This window comes from Nicotiana attenuata, unplaced genomic scaffold, assembly GCF_001879085.1.
Source record: "Nicotiana attenuata strain UT unplaced genomic scaffold, NIATTr2, whole genome shotgun sequence".
In the NCBI taxonomy this organism is placed as follows: Eukaryota; Viridiplantae; Streptophyta; class Magnoliopsida; order Solanales; family Solanaceae; genus Nicotiana; species Nicotiana attenuata.
In genome coordinates this window covers 51367-68547 of record NW_017672187.1, presented here as the reverse complement: position 1 = coordinate 68547, position 17181 = coordinate 51367, and positions in this window count along the sequence as shown.

Here is a 17181-nt window from a genome sequence, read left to right as displayed (position 1 = left end):
TATTCGTCCGTGCCAAAAATGTGTGTCATACTTCCCTTTAAAATTTATATGTCAATCCTTCCTTAGGACCCGTTTGGCCATGAGTTTTGCCAAAATAAATTTGGGATTTATTTTCAAAACTCATGTTTGACCATAAGTTTTGCCCATATTTTGGCCAAATCCCAAATCTCAAAATTAGCTATTGAGCTGATTTTGGGCCAAAATCCCAAAACTTGGGGATTATATAGATGTTTTTCCAAAATAAAGTTGGAAAATATGTTTTGAAAACGTACATCCAAACACATTTTCATCTTCAAATCAAACTTCACCCAAATCAGATTTTCCACACAAATTTGGAATCTATGGCGAAACGCTAGCTTAAAGTTCCCCTTCTATTTTTAATAAAAAAAATTTATAAATATATATATATATATATATATATATATATATATATATATATATATGTGTGTGTGTGTGTATATATTATTTTAAATTAGAAATTTCAAAAGTATTACGTATCCTTTTTTAAAAAATTTTGTGCTTAAACAAATGTTACCCCCATAAATTAAAATGGAGGATGTAGTAAAGTTCATCATGTATCTTTATATAATCGCACACATATAGAGAGATACCATAGTGTTACTAACGATCACAAAATTTTTACTAAGATCATCTCCAACCTAAGCTATTTTTGAGGCCAAACGCTATTTTGGTGTTAGATTTTGTGTTACCATTTCTTACACTATTTGGTATGTGAATAGTGTTGCATCAAATTTGGCGTAACATTATTCATCAACACCATTACTGTTTATCAATATTTTATTATTATCTTTTATTATATAACACTTTTAATTTAACATATTATAAATTTTGTAATTACCTATACTTTTTATGTACTATCTTTATGATATTAATTCTATATTTTAGTTTTAGTGTATAATTTTTATAAATTAATTTTCGTATATTTTAGTTTTATATAAATTTTAAGTTAATTTTTTTATAAGTTATAATTGTATAAAAATATATAACAATCAAAAAATTAAAAAGTGCAAATCTAAAATATAATATATTGTAATAAATAACACAATGTTCATTAAATAACATAAAAATAAATATTTAATATAATAGCGACTGACATAGATTAAAATTACAAATACATTAAATAACATAATGGGATGAGAAAATTACAACAATAATCTAATACTCCGGTAGGTCGCTTCCAGATCCACCAATATCATTAAAATATTGATTGTATGGGGTAGAGGATTGTTGTGGTTGTAGCTGTTGAAATTGTTCACTTCTTTTATCCATTATTCGTTTTTGTTGTTTTCGAGTAAATTCACGAATATTTGGTTCATCAATAGAATCTAAATTCGAAAATAAAATTTTATTTTCTTCTTTAAATTCTTTTAGTTTCAAAGTTCTATCCTTTATCTCCATGTCTTTTGCACTACGTAATGCATTAATAGAGTATTTATGGAAGCAATAAAAATTAAACTAAAATTTACCATAATGTAATATTTATTTAATTATATCTTATCAATGATTTCATTATTATTTAACTTATCCATTAGTATGTATAATGTATAATATTTTCTTATAATTTATATTATTTAAAAATTTATAGTGTAAAATAATTTTATATTAAATGGCTATACAAGAAAGAAATATAAATTATATGGGATGAATATGTAAAAAGAAAAAGAGGGGACTTTTTTTATGAAATAAAAATAATGATATAATATAGAAGATAGAAAAGAACATAAAAGGAACATTTTTTTGGTATAAAAAATAGTGTAATGGATTGGAATTAATTTGCACCATTTTGGTGTTTACACCATTTCGGAGTAAGAAAATGGTGCAAGGGTTGGAGAGTTACTAAGAATCAGAAATTTTTTAAATTTCAAAAAAGAAATTTCTTATACTTTTGATGAAGTACTTAGAAGTAGAGACCATAGAGTTACTAAGAATACTCTCCATGAAACTTATTTTGCCCTTACCTCTAAGTTTTAAATTATCGGTAACTCTATGGTCTCTCTCTCTCTAGTTAGGTTATCTTTGATGCGTTTCACTTAGTCTATGTCACATATCTTTCTGTCTCTCACCTTGGCTAGCATGTATAGCTTCGTATCCCCGCCTTTGTCCCTAAGTTCTTCATATAAGCATCCAAACACTACGTCCCACTTCACCTTCTCATTAACTAAAATCACGCATTAACACTAATTAACCCAAAAGGTAACCTAACTGAGAGAGAGAGACCATAGAGTTAATGCGTAGGCCTTGACCCTAGGTTCAAACCGGTGAAACAAAAGAGAAGTCCCCAGTACGAGGTAAAACATGCATTCATAAAGGACAAGGTAACTAAACTTCTCAAAATAGGGTCACTTCGGGAAGTAAAATATCCCGAATGGTTAGCCAATGTAGTCGTAGTCCCTAAAAAAGGGAACAAACTTAGAAAGTGTGTAGACTATAAGGATTTAAACAAGGCATGCCCCAAATATTCTTTTCCACTGCCTAACATCGATCGCATGATCGACGCCACGGCTGGCCACGAGATACTTACCTTTCTCGATGCCTATTCCGGGTACAACCAAATTCAAATGAACCCGGCAGACTAGGAAAAGACTTCATTTATTACTAAGTATGGAACATAGTGTTATAATGTGATGCCCTTCGGGCTAAAAAATACTGGGGATACTTACCAACGCCTAGTGAATAAAATGTTCAAAGAACAAATAGGTAAGTCAATGGAAGTTTATATCGATGACATGCTAGTTAAGTCCCTGTGCATAAAGGACCATTTGGCTCATTTGCAGGAAACGTTCGAGATTTTGAGGAGATATAACATGAAGTTCAACCCTGAGAAATGTACTTTCGGGGTCGGTTCGGGCAAATTCCTGGGCTTGGGAATCGAGATCAATCCCGATAAAATCAAGGCTATTGAAGACATCACCGTCGTGGACAATGTAAAGGCCGTGCAGAGGCTGACTGGACGGATAACTGCTTTAGGCTGATTCATCTCGAGTTCGTCGGATCGAAGCCACAGATTTTTCTCTTTACTCAAAAAGAAGAATGATTTTACCTGGACCCCGGAGCGCCAACAAGCGTTAGAAGGATTAAAGCGATACCTGTCACTGCTTCACACGCCAAAGGCAGATGAGAAACTCTACTTGTACTTGGCAGTATTGAAAATAGCGGTAAGTGGTGTCCTAGTTCAGGAAGAGCAAGGTACGCAATTTCCCGTTTATTATGTAAGTCGAACCTTAGGAGAAGCAGAAACTAGGTATCCACACTTAAAGAAATTGGCACTTGTACTGATTAGCGCTTCTAGAAAGTTAAAACCATACTTTCAATGTCACCCCATAACCACTTACCCACTTCATAATATTTTGCACAAGCCCGAACTATCGGGCCGGCCAAATGGTTCATCGAACTCAATGGGTATGATATCGAGTACCAACCTCGAACGACCATCAAGTCCCAAATTTTGGCGGACTTGTGGCCGATTTTACGCCGGCCCTCGTACCCAAAGTTGAAAAAGAGCTTTTATTAAAGTTAGACACATCATTAGGTGTGTGGACCCTTTTCACAGACTGTGCTTCGAATGTGAAGGGGTCCGGTTTAGGCATCATTCTAAACCCATCCACGGGTAGCACTATTAGGCAGTCTATCAAAACTTCTAGGTTAACTAACAATGAGGCCGAGTACGAGGCCATGATTGTAGGTCTCGAGCTAGCTAAAAGCTTGGGAGCGGAAGTCATTGAAGCCAAGTGTGACTTTTTACTGGTTGTGAACCAAGTGAACAAAACTTTCGAAGTTCGAGAGGATAGAATGCAAAGATATTTGGACAAGCTGCAGGTAACTTTGCACCGTTTCAAGAATGGACTTTACAGCATGTAACTCGGGAACAAAATAGTGAGGCTGATGCACTTGCAAATCTGGGGTCATCGGCCGAGGAAGATCAGATCAGCTCGGGGACTATCGTTCAACTCTCGAGATCTGTGATCGAGGAAGGTCAGGCCAAGATAAACTCTACAAGACTGACCTGGGATTGGAGGAATAAATATATTAATACTTGAAGAACGGAAAGCTCCCATTAGACCCTAAACAGTCGAGGGCCCTACGAACCAAAGCCGCCCGATTCACATTATATGAAGATGGAACATTATATAGAAGGACATTCGATGAACCATTGGCAATATGCTTGGGACCATGGGACACCGATTATGTTTTACGAGAAATCCATGAAGGCACCTGTGGGAACCACTTCGGCGCCGAGTCGTTGATTTGCAAAATCATTAGAGCAGGATACTACTGGGATAGCATGGAAAAAGACACCAAGGAGTTTGTTCAAAAATGTGATAAGTGTCAAAGGTTTGCACCGATGATCCATCAGCCCGGAGAGCAACTTCATTCAGTCCTATCCCCATGGTCATTCATGAAATCGGGGATGGATATCGTCGGCCCTCTGCCAATGGCCCCAGGTAAAGCTAAGTTCATTTTATTTATGACTGATTATTTCACTAAATGGTTTGAAGCGCAGGCATTCGAGAAAGTAAGAGAGAAATAAGTTATAGACTTCATCCGGGATCACATCGTATGTCGATTTGGGATACCCGCCGAAATAGTGTGTGATAATGGAAAATAGTTTAGCGGCAGCAAGGAGACGAAGCTCCTCGAGGAGCACAAAATAAAAAGAATATTATCTACACCGTATCATCCTAGAGGGAACGGACAAGCCGAATCGACAAACAAGACTATCATTCAAAACTTAAAGAAAAGGTTGAACGATGCTAAGGGGAAATGGAGAGAAATTCTTCCCGAAGTCCTTTGGGCGTATCGAACGACATCGAAGTCCAACACGGGGGAAACCCCGTTCTCCTTAGTATATGGCTCCAAGGCCTTAATTCCAGTCGAGGTCGGGAAACCTAGCATCAAAATTCGATATGCAACGGAGGAATCAAATCATGAGGCTATGAATACTAGCCTCGAACTATTAGATGAAAAACGAGAAGCTGCACTTGTTCGGATGGATGCACAGAAGCAAAGAATCGAGAGATATTATAATAGAAGATCCAACCTTCACCACTTCGGAATCGGGGACTTAGTTCTAAGAAAAGTCACCCTCAATACTCGAGACCCAAACAAACGAAACTAGGTCCAAATTGGGAAGGACCATATCGGGTCCTCGGTATCATCGGAAAAGGATCTTACAAACTTGGCACAATAGAGGGCGAACAATTGCCAAACAATTGGCATGTATCACTACTCAAGCGATATAATTGCTAAGGTATGAATCTCTCCCTTTTACATTTGTATTTGATACTAACTTATTACAAGTGTTCGATCGAAGACGTCAAGAAAACTCTTCAACACGAAGACCTTAGGTTTTAAAGCACGGTTTGCACTCTTTTTTCCCTTAGATTGGTTTTTATCCAAAATGGGTTTTTCCGGCGAGGATTTTAACGAGGCAAGAATTATGTGCTACCTGAGGAAAATTCAACAGTATCCAAGGCTTCTTTTCATTCCACCTCGAATACTGGGGGGCATCACCCTCGGAGGTTATATTTTTAGAAAAATACTTCATGTCAAAGGGTCTTGATAGGGAAACTTTGTAATAGGCCAAACGGTCGAGTAAACCGTGTCCATATAGATTAGTCGAGCCTCGATGGCAAAATATGTACGTATGTATAAATTATTCAAAGAAGCATTCTTTCTATATCAAACACTTTGTGTCACAAAGAAAATTTGCTACTATTCGAGCTTTATACTTATGATTTTGTGAGAAATGGCTCAAGGGCCAAGCGCAAATATACCTCGAACACTCGGGGACTGTCATCGACAATCGACATGTTCGAGTTATCTAAACTCGAATTCATACGACCTAAATAGGCGCCCCTCGATCTATAGGCCAAGGCCATCTTTCTCGAGGATTAACACCTCGAACAAGTTCGAAGCGCTATTGGGAAATAAGCCCAAGAGGCATACCCAAAGGCTACGGCCAAATTAATGCGGCTCGGAGACATCCGAACTCCGTAATCACAATAGGCCTTCAAATTCTTTGAAAAACTGGTTAAAAAAGGCTACCCTCGGTAAATAATAAAAAGGACTTCGATAAAATCAGCCCTCGAAATACCTTAAGAGGTATCAAATTACCTTAACACAAACGTGCTAAGGCATAAAAAGCAGAAGGGTTTTCAATCGACATCGAACCGTCAAAAAACCCAATGGGTAAAAAGAGGGGAATAGTAGCCATCTTTCAGAGGCCATATCGGTCCGATCTAAAGATCCTAAGGGCCAATACACTTAGAGTTCGAGATCTTATTATTACTCCATCCGAACCTAAGGGTTCGACTATCCCGAGCCCAAATAAACAATAACTTGATTATGGCTCGGGGACTCACTGTTATCCGACACAAACCCTTAAGGTTCTATGCCTCAAGTTCGAACCTTATTCGAACTCGACTATGGTGACTTCGAGGAAACCACCCGAGATCAATGTCTCGAACACATAGTTCAAAGCATAAGATTGTGCTAACAATTTTACAAGGCGAAAAACATATTTATAAAGATCGAGAAGGCATTAAAGAGAAACTTTCTTTTATATATTTAAAAGGATATGTACAAGAGACCGTCAGAGGTCTTACAAAAAAGAAAACAAAAATGAAATCCTAACTATGCCCGGGGTTGGTTTCTCCCTCAGGAGCTGCTTCTCCTTCAGGTTCCTCATCGTCGTCGGACCCATCTTGGCTGCCTTCATCGCCATCATCATCGTCGGAGGAGAGAAGCAACCTTGCATCAGCTTTGAGTACTTTAGCTCGAGCTATCTCTTCAGAGAGGTCGTAACCTCGAGCGTGGATTTACTCAAGGGTCTCCCTCCGAGATTGGCACCTCACCAAGTCGTTGCTCCATTGCTCTCGATCGGAGGCCTCCCTTAGCTGCGTTTGAGCAGCCTCAGCATCAGCCAAGTACACGACATAGACTTATCAGCCGAGATCTTCGTCTCCCCGACCTCAGCCTTGGCCTCAGCAAGCTCGGCTTCGAGCTCCTCTATCCTTTTGTCCTGGGCCGAACTTTTCTCTTTGACGCCCCGAATTTGGACCTCGGTCGATAATAATTTAGCCAAGGCAGCCTCTTTCTCCGCAACAAGGCGGTCCATGTTCTCCTTCCACCGATCGCAGTCAGCTTTAACTTGATCGACCTCCCTTCGGAGCAGCTCGATCCTCTCCAGTTTTTGCTGCTACTGAGATACTGAAGTATTAGCCTCCACACTTGAGTTGAGTAGACTGTACTCTTTTAAAATGATAGTTACCTGCGCATCTAGCTCGACTCCTTCTTTACGAGCCTGGGCCAAGTCTGCTCGGAGTTCCCTGATCTCCTCTTCTTTATTCACATAGAGGCATTTGAGGGCATCCTTCTCCTCGATAAGTTTCTTGAGATCGGCCTCACACCTACTCAATTTGGCTTGGGACTTGTTGAATGCCTCCTGATGAAGCACCACGGCCTATGAAGAAAAAAAAGAAATCGGCAGAAGAAGAAAATAAAATTAGACGTGATAACAGGGAATGAAGTTCACCTGGTTCAAAATGCGATGGGCCTCTTCAAAAACTATCGACGCATATAGGTCGGAAACATCATCGAACCCCGCAAGGCAGCCGTGGAATATTTCTTCCTTATCATGGGTCGTTGCCACATTGGGGGTCTCCATTGCTCGAGCTTCCCGAAATTGCCCTTCAGAAAATTGAGGGCTGGGAGGCGAATCATCGATAGTGATTTCCCCATGCAAGACACTTGGGCACCCTCTCCCTTATGAAGAGCCCTACTACCAGACCCTTCGGGAACTTTCACCGTTTGTTCGTCATGGCAGGAAATCTCTTCGGCCCCCGATGACTCGGGGACTTTGCTCGGAGTACCTTCCGAGATCTCCTCGGTCCGAGGATGAGTCTCCTCGACCGTCACCGGCTCGGCTACCTTTGAAGCCTCAACACTTCCCCTCTTTCGAGGAACCAGCTCGCAACAGGGTCCTCCCTCTCCTCCTCTTCATCTCGTAGCTTTTAGGCTACGCCAACAGAAAGAGCAGTAGAGTCGCCCCTCGGCTTACTAGCCCTGCTCTTCTTAGGCTCCAGGGTATCAGAAGGCGATGCCCTTCTCCTCTTCTTGTCCTTGGCTAGTTTAGGAACCACCTCTTCCCCACGTGGGGCCGGCCTCAATTCAGCAACATCCCCGAGGCCTGCATAGAAGGGAGTCAAATATGTGTGGAAGAAAATATTTCAGAAAGGAACGTCGTAAGCATGCAGTGTAAACACTTAGAAACCCCTCCACGTGAGTAGTGATGCTTTCTTCGGGGACGGGGATCTGTACCACGACCTCGGGCCCCCAGTTGCTATCTTCCTTCACGACATCGAGTTGTTTCGCCATTATCGAGCAAATATACCTCGATACGTGTTCACATCGTCCAGGGGCCGACGGAGGGTTCTCGAATTCAAAGTCGTTTTTTAGGACAACAGGGCTAGGAACAATCTCGTGAAGGAGCAGCTCCACCGGCGTTTTGTCACTGGCCGGCCGGGAAGAAGAAGAAGAGGCTTTCTCCTTTTGAGGGACAGTTTTGGAGGTTTTCGCCATTGATTTAGATGAGATGAAGCGGAAAGAGGTAGAGTTTGGTATTTTCTGGTCTTAAAAGATCGAATCAACGAGCGGTGGAAGAGAAGAGATAGAGAGAGGAAGAAACTTAGAGAAATTGGTGAAGATGAAGGTAAAATTTTGATTCAAAGAGGAAACATGTATTTATAGGTTCACGACGACGGTTCAGTGGCGCTAGTGGTCGACCGTCACTGGCAAGCATTTAATGTTTTGGGGAACCGAACCGACGGGACGTTTCGGTCACCTCGAACGCTTATGTCACAAGGATGACGTCATTATCGGGGTCTCTGAAACATCGAGACTCAAGTAGTTTCATACCATTTTATTCTACGAAACGAGTACTATCTATATACGGTAGAAATCGGGTCTACCCAATTTCGGTCTTCGATGGAAAAAGTAATACCAGGTCGGAATATCAAGAATGGCGAGCTCGGGGTCGAAGTTCCTTTCCAAGGTCATGGTTGATAACATTTACCGAGGTCAGAAGAAGGCATGCTTCGAGGTGATGCCGATATGAGTCAATAACGGAAAGAGCGAGATACCAGCAACGGGCCGGAGATCACGGCGTAAATTTCGGAATGGATTGGTCTTCAATGGTTAAACAATTGTCAAATACGATTTCCTACTATAATTGGAAGTGTACCTTATTTAGGACCCCCCTATTATATAAAGGGAGGATCCCATCCATTTGTAACACATTGATCACTACTCATTGATAAGAAATTATACGCTTGCTATTTTCTTGCTATTCTATTCACTGTTCATCTGAGTTGTTCGTTCATTTGTTCTTCCTATTATCATACCTCGAAGTTGTCATAGTTCGAGGTCGAGATTTAGCTTACACACTGGTTTGATCTACTTTATTCTTTAATTTATCTATTTAATTTCTTGTTTATCAATTGGTATTGAATCAAATCACATATCCTTAAAACTACAATACAAGTTTAATTGTTACTCCAATTTTAGGGTAAACAAATAGGATGGGAATTCCATGGTTTCAAGGCCTGAAAATCACGAACCTAGCTGACAGTCGGCTAGATCTACAAATTGAGAGGAAATTCAAATGTTCAAATAATATCGTGACTATGAGATCAATATTGGTAGGATCTATATGATTTGAATAAAAGATGCTTGAATTTACAGTAGGGAGGTTGCTGCAAAGTGGTCATTATTGTATGGTTCAAATATAATTGATGTTGTAAAAGATTCATGTTGTAATGCCAAAAAGGGCCAATACCCTGCTGACTTTGTTATTTGTTTGAGTAATTTCTTTTGGTTTTCATCCGTGGCTATGCATGCAAATTTTGCCTTTGAATTGGGTTGTTTTATAGTTCATATGTGGTGAGCTAGGAAATTAATGGGCCCTGTTATTTAAAAGACCATTGGGTCTGGTCTGATTGTAACGTAAAAATGGCGTGTGGTAGTCACTATTGAAGGTGGTATTTATTTTTTATCCAGCAATTCTAATGTTGAGCAAAAATAGCCACTACTCTATTAAAATTAATATGAAACGACATTTTTACCCTTCTCAAACCCTCGCTTCTCTCTGAACTCGGAACTCCGGTTGAGATGGCTTCGTCGTCGGCAACAAAATTCGAAAGCTTTTCTCAAAGTTGAAATTCTCAGTTCTCAAGACAAGAAAAAGCACTTTTCTCTTCTTTTTTGTTGTTGATAATTAGTTGTGCTCTTGAACTCAACTTTACTGTATTGATTATCTTCAAGCTATTGTTTATATAAGCAAAATTCAGAGCTTGTGTGCGCATACACATAATTGTATTGGTGTCGAGTTTTAATTAACAGGGCACATTCTATCATGTCCTTGATGAGAAGATTAGTATTTATACGGGTACTAGAAAAAAAGTTTTTGGATGGGGTTGTCATTTTCCTTTTACTTTTAAAAGATAAAATCCCTAGGTACTACTGCTCAAAAGTTAAGGACACTTGGTCCTGAACTTCGAGTTCCAAGTTCAAAAGTTAATGACACTTGGTCTTGAACTTAGAATTACAAGTTCAAAAGTTAAGGACACTTGGTCCTGAACTTAGACTAATAAGCTCAAAAGTTAAGGACAATAGGTCCTCAACTTACAGTTACAAGTTCAAAAGTTAAGGACAATAGGTCCTGAAGTCCTAAACTTAGACTAACAAGCTCAAAAGTTAAGGACAATAGGTCCTGAACTTAGGCTAAGAAGCCCAAAAGTTAAGGACAATAGGTCCTGAACTTACAGTTACAAGTTCAAAAGTCAAGGACAATAGGTCCTGAAGTCCTGAACTTAGACTAACAAGCTCAAAAGTTAAGGACAATAGGTCCTGAACTGAGGCTAAGAAGCCAAAAAGTTAAGGACAATAGGTCCTGAAATTAGACTAACAAGCTCAAAAGTTAAGGACACTTGGTCCTGAACTTACAGTTACAAGTTCAAAAGTTAAGGACATGTAGTCCTGAAGTCCTGAAGTTAAGTTCAAAAGTTAAGGACATGTAGTCCTGAAGTCCTGCACTTAGAGTTTCAAGTTCAAAAGTTAAGGACATGTAGTCCTGAAGTCCTGAACTTAGAGTTACAAGTTCAAATGTTAAGGACATGTAGTCCTGAAGTCCCGAAGTTAAGTAGTTAAGGACATGAGCAGAAGGGTATTTTCGTCCGGACAGTTAAAGTTTATTAAAGCAGTGGCTAAAGACTAAAGACATTTTAAACAGTGGCTTAAAAGTAAATACATGTGTCATTAGTGGCTAATCGTACACTTCCCCCGATTGTAACATCAAGGAATTTGTACCTCCTATAGCAAATGTTGATACCTTATTTATTTTAAATAAATACCATTTTAAAAAATTATATTTCATAGCTACCTTTTGATTTTTATATCCAAATATCTATTCATGGTCACCTCCTACCCTTAAGCCATAAAATATGCTTTGTATTATTTTTCTCTCTCATTCTTTCAGAGTTTTCTCTACCCTCTCTCTCAACGCCAGTTTTCTCCATGAATACAAATTCATGGATTCTCTCTCATCAGTTCCTCCGTCGATCATTTTTCCTCCTGGAAAGCTTCTCCGCCACCACCATCATCAGCGGCGAATCTCCGCTCTTTCTTCTCACACCATGCCAAAGGGTTGCCATTGCTGTTGCCACATATAACCAAACAAATATTGTATGAAGAAAAGAGCTTTCAAACAAATCCTCTTGCTAGTATAAAAGAGCTTTCATCAGAGATCTTTCAGAGTCAGTATTTCGATCTCACAACAGTGGCTATGGCTACTCAACGAAGGGCAAACCCTAGCTCTCTCCATCTAATTACTGTATTCTCTCTGCCTGTCACTGTCGTCTCCGCTGAGGTCTTCTTCGAGGAGAGTTTCAACGGTAATTTTCTTCATTCTCTCTCTTTCGGGAAAACGCTGCAAAGTTGCAATTTGGTTGTTGTATGGTCCTTTTGAATAAAAGTTAGATGTTGGAGAGGCCGGAATAGTATCACAGTAACGGAAACAATGACGTTTCGAGTCAGAATCGCGGCCCTCTCGACGAGACGACATTAGGGTTGTTCTTGAACAAAGACGACGGAGTTTGGGGCTGAGCAACTTGAAGATTCTGTTACCTTTTTTTTCAATGTATTTCAACGTATCTCGTTGTATTTCCATGTATTTCGTTGTATTCATTGTCTTTTTTTATATATTGTATTTCAGTGTATCTCTCCGTATTCCATGTATTTCATTGTATTCAATATCTCGCTATATTCCATGAATGTATTCATATATTTTTTTAATTAATATAATTTATGTATTCAGATGTATTATATAATTTCTCTGAAGATTGCTATATTTTTGGGGTATTTTTTGGTTGAGAATCTTTTTTATAGAGTTTGTTGAGTTATATTAGGAGTCTATTATGTTAATTGATTCACTTTCTGTTTAAAAACAGTGTAATCCCCTGTTTCACGCCGTGAATACAGTCGAATACAATAATCTGTCCAGTTGTAATCCCATGTTCACGCCATGAATACAGTCGAATACAAAAATCTATCTAGCTGTAATTCCCTGTTTCACGCCTAGAAATGCTACTGTATTCATGAATACAGTAGCTTAAAATACATCGAATATACTCTAAAAAAATCTGAAAACATAGCTATAGGAAGTAATATAATAAATGGTAGCTACAACTAGCTAATAACCACTAAAACATAGTGGTTTCTGAAAGTTTCTCTAAGATCAAACCGAGTCTTTGACTCTGAGAACACAAGCCCAAGCGGACCTGAGTCTGCTCAAATGTGTGAGCCCAATAACCATGGGCTGCATACACAAATATTACTAGTTCATTTTCACGTTTCAGTAGCTATCTAATGACCTCGAACATGTATTTTGATCGACCTACACTTTAAGTCTATAATAATTTATGTAAATACTACTAGTTTTTTAGTCTCAATCAAATCCAAATAAGCAAAACATTTAGCCCCAACAAGCAAGCTATGATATACCACATCAACTCAGAAGTTTAAATCAATTCATTAGTATGTAAAATTATTGTTAATATGTAACCTTCCATGAACGGAGTCCGAAACCTAAATAATGGTATTTTGGACTCAAAATACCTTTATACAGTTAAAAAAAAAAAGTTATATTTCTAACTAAAATGCAGTATTATACTGCGTTTCAGTTTAACAGAAAATTAGCCGTTAAAGGAAAACGTAGTATAATACTGCGTTTTAATTATTAAATCATTTTTTTAATGTAAAAAACGCATTACAATACAATGTTTTAGTAAAACGTTGTATTATAATACATTTTACTGCTCCAAACTTAAAGCCATTCTTGGTTAAGTTTCATATGGTTGAGCCATTCTGGACAGATGTCACGACCCTAGTTCACCAACCGTGAACATGTCATGACGGCACCTGGTCCCCATGACCAGGTAAGCCTAACATTTGCGGAAATATATTAATTGCGGAAAAATAGAGAAAATCAAATCAAATATCTAAAAGAAACTGTACTGAATGCCGCTTGGCAAGTACAACTCAATATCACAAGTCTAAAACAATTCCAAAACCCGGAGACTCACGGGCAACACAGGCTACAGAAGTGTATAGTAAAGGTTCCAAACTCCAGAATTTCTAACAACCGAAAGAAGGAAAAACTAAGTACTAAAGATAGAATAAGAGGGAGACTCGTCGGTCTGCGGACGCAGCAGATCTACCTCGAAGTCTCCGTAGTCCTCCTGCCTCACTGATAGGGCGCCTGAGTAGAGGTACCTGGATAATCTGCACATGACAAAAAAACACTTGCGCAGGAAGGGCATGAGTACACCACAGCGGTACTCAGTAAGTGCCAAGCCTAACCGCGGTTGGGTAGTGACGAGGAAGGTCAGGGCCATACTGAGACAAAATATAGTAATAACAATAATTAACAGTATGATAATCTGATAGAAATAATAAATACAACAGTGAAATAAGACAGATTAAACAAGACAATAGCAAAATACACAAGAGCGGAAACAACCACAGAATAAGTACAGCTCAACACCCATGGTAACAATGAGGATCTCCCAGGATACCATCCTGTAGTCCTTTTCTCAACCGTCCAGTGGATCTCCCGGGATACCGCCCCGTAGTCCATCATATGTGAATACCCGAAGGATCTCCCGGGATACCGTCCCTTAGTCCAACTGTCAATGTGCAGGGGGATCTATCGGGAATCTAACCCGCAGTCCCAAAGTAAAAGTGGAGGGGGATCTACCGGGAATCGAACCCGTAGTCCCAAAGTAAACAAACAGGGGGGGGGGGGAGCTACCGGAATCCCACATCCGTAGTCCCAATGTAAATGCGCAATCACAACCAGAAGGTACACGGAAACGAAGTACAAAAGACAAGCAACAGATAGTACTGACCTAGCATGCTTCACGTAGTACAGTTAAGGCAACTTAAGCAATTAGGCAAGTTAAATCAACTAAACATGCTTTCCTAATCTAGCACAAGTTATAATTTCAAGTAGAATAAAGCAAATATGAAAGGAACTCAATCTCAATATCTTAAGAAAAAACGGGTTTTCCAACAATTGGCTCAAGTACACGCCCGTCACCTCGCGTACAAGGCACTCAAATCAACAAATAACAAATCCTAAGGGGAAAGGTCCCCCACACAAGGTTAGACAAGCCACTTACCTCGAACCGGCTCAATATCAATAGAAACCACGCCTTTGCCACGAGTATCCGACTCCAAATGGCCCAAATCTATTCAATTCAATTACATATCGTAAATAATATTGCAAACCACTGATTCCACTATTAAATTTAGAGCTAGGGCGCGAAAATAGGTAAAATGACCAAAATGCCCCTCCAGCCATCGTCTCGGAATCGAATAATTTTTACGTTTCAGAACCCTCGTACTCTCACGAGTCTAACCATATAAAAATCTCCCAAATCGGAGGTCAAATGACCCCTCAAAACCCCATAGTTAGGTCTAAGAAGTTTACCCACTTCCCATTCAAAAACACGAAATTAAAGGGTGAATTTGCGATTAGATTAATGGGTTTTAGTCATAGGAGAGTAGAGAATCGTTACCCGGTGATTGCCCTTGAAAAACCCTTGAAATTGCTCCCAAATCCGAGCTCCAAACCTTGAGTTTTGATAAAAATGGCAAAACCTCATTTTTGAAATGTTAAGTACTGTTCAGGAGTCTAAAGCATCGCGAACGCGATAGGAAGCACGCGTTCGCGAAGAAGGAAAATATCAGGGCCCAAAAATGCCCTTCGCGATCGCGAAGGGAGGAGCGCGAACGCGAAGGCCAGGGGATCAAGAACTACGCGAACGCGACAAGGCTTACGCGAATGCGATGGAGGAAATAGTGAAGCTACGCGGACGCGGGTGATCTTATGCGAACGCGAAGAGGAACGGCCCCCCCTCTCCAGACTTACACTACGCGGACGCGGGAGAGTGGCCACGAACTCGATGAGAGGATAGGCTACTACTACGCGAACGTGGTGCCTTCTTCGCGAACGCGAAGAAGGAATTCAGACCTGCAACTTTCTGCAACATTTCCAAACTTCAAATTGCTCGGATGAGCATCCGAAACACACCCGAGGCCCCCGGGACCTCAACCAAACCTACGGACATATCCCATAACATCATTCAAACTTGTACCAATCCTTAAACCACCTAAAACAACGCCGGAAACACGAATTAATCAAAGATTCAAGCCTAAGAACTTCAAATTCCAACGAAACACACTTTCGATAAAAAACCTAACCACACCTCGTCCGATTGACCTGAATTTTGCACGCACGTCCCAAATGACATGACGGTGCTGCAAAAACTTCCGGAATTCCATTCCGACCCTCGGATCAAAAATTCACTATCGGACCGGAAATTTCAAAAATTCAAACTTCGGCATTTCAAGCCTACATGAGCTACGAGCTTCCAAAATGCATTCCGAACACGCTCCCAACCCCAAAATCACCTAACGGAGCTAACGGAACCATCGAATTTCCATTCCGAGGTCGTCTTCACACTGTTTCGATTACGGATCATCTTTCAATACTTAAGCTCTAATTTAGGGACTAAGTGTCCCAAAACACTCCGAACCCTAACACCGAATGTCCCGGCATACCAAAATAGCAGAAATGAACTTAGGGGAAGCGGTAAATGGGGGATCAGGGCGTAAATTCCAAAAACGACCGGCCGGATCGTTACAGCAGAAACCTTTGTCAGTCCACCGCGTCCTATCAATAGAAACCTTTGTCAGTCCCCACCCATCTTCACCACCTACCCTGCTACATAAGTCAAAAAAAAAAACACAAACCAAACCACAAAAAATAAAAAATGGCTTTCTCTTCCTCGGGTCATATTGTATAATGTAATTTATATTTATACATTTAACTCTTATTTGGAAAAAATAAACTTTTTAATTTTGCTACTTTAAAGTTAATTATATACCTTTTTTGGGTAGCTGATAATTATTTACCTACTATGTAGAAAGCTGGGTAAATCACAAATAATTTTATGGAAAGGAAACAACTTCAAAATGAGATCAAGTCACAAAATAAAATTCCTTTCCATAATACTGTACAAAATAAAATTCCGACAAAGGTTCCTTTTTACCGTAGTACTTTTTCTACTTAAGCCATCTCCAACGCGGTGGTTAACCAAGAATGGCTTTATGTTTGGAGCAGTAAAACGTATTATTATACAACGTTTTAGTAAAACGTTGTATTATAACGCGTTTTACATTAAAAAGTGATTTATTAATTAAAACGCAGTATTATACTACGTTTTTCTTTAACGGCTAACTTTCCGTTAAATTAAAACGCAGTATTATACTGCGTTTTAGTTAGAAATGTAACTTTTTTTTAACTGTATAAAGGTATTTTGAGTCCAAAATACCATTATTTAGGTTTCGGACTCTCCATGAACGGCCCTGTCAAGAACGTTATTTGGCCTTCTAAAATGAACTATTTGGTCAACTGGGATTAGACTAGAGTATTGAAACAGATTCTTTTTTTTTTTCCAAGAGATTTTAACACTGTTAGTCTCTTTTCAACGACTATTTATATAAATAACATTACTGTTGCTTTATTATAGAAAGAGCACA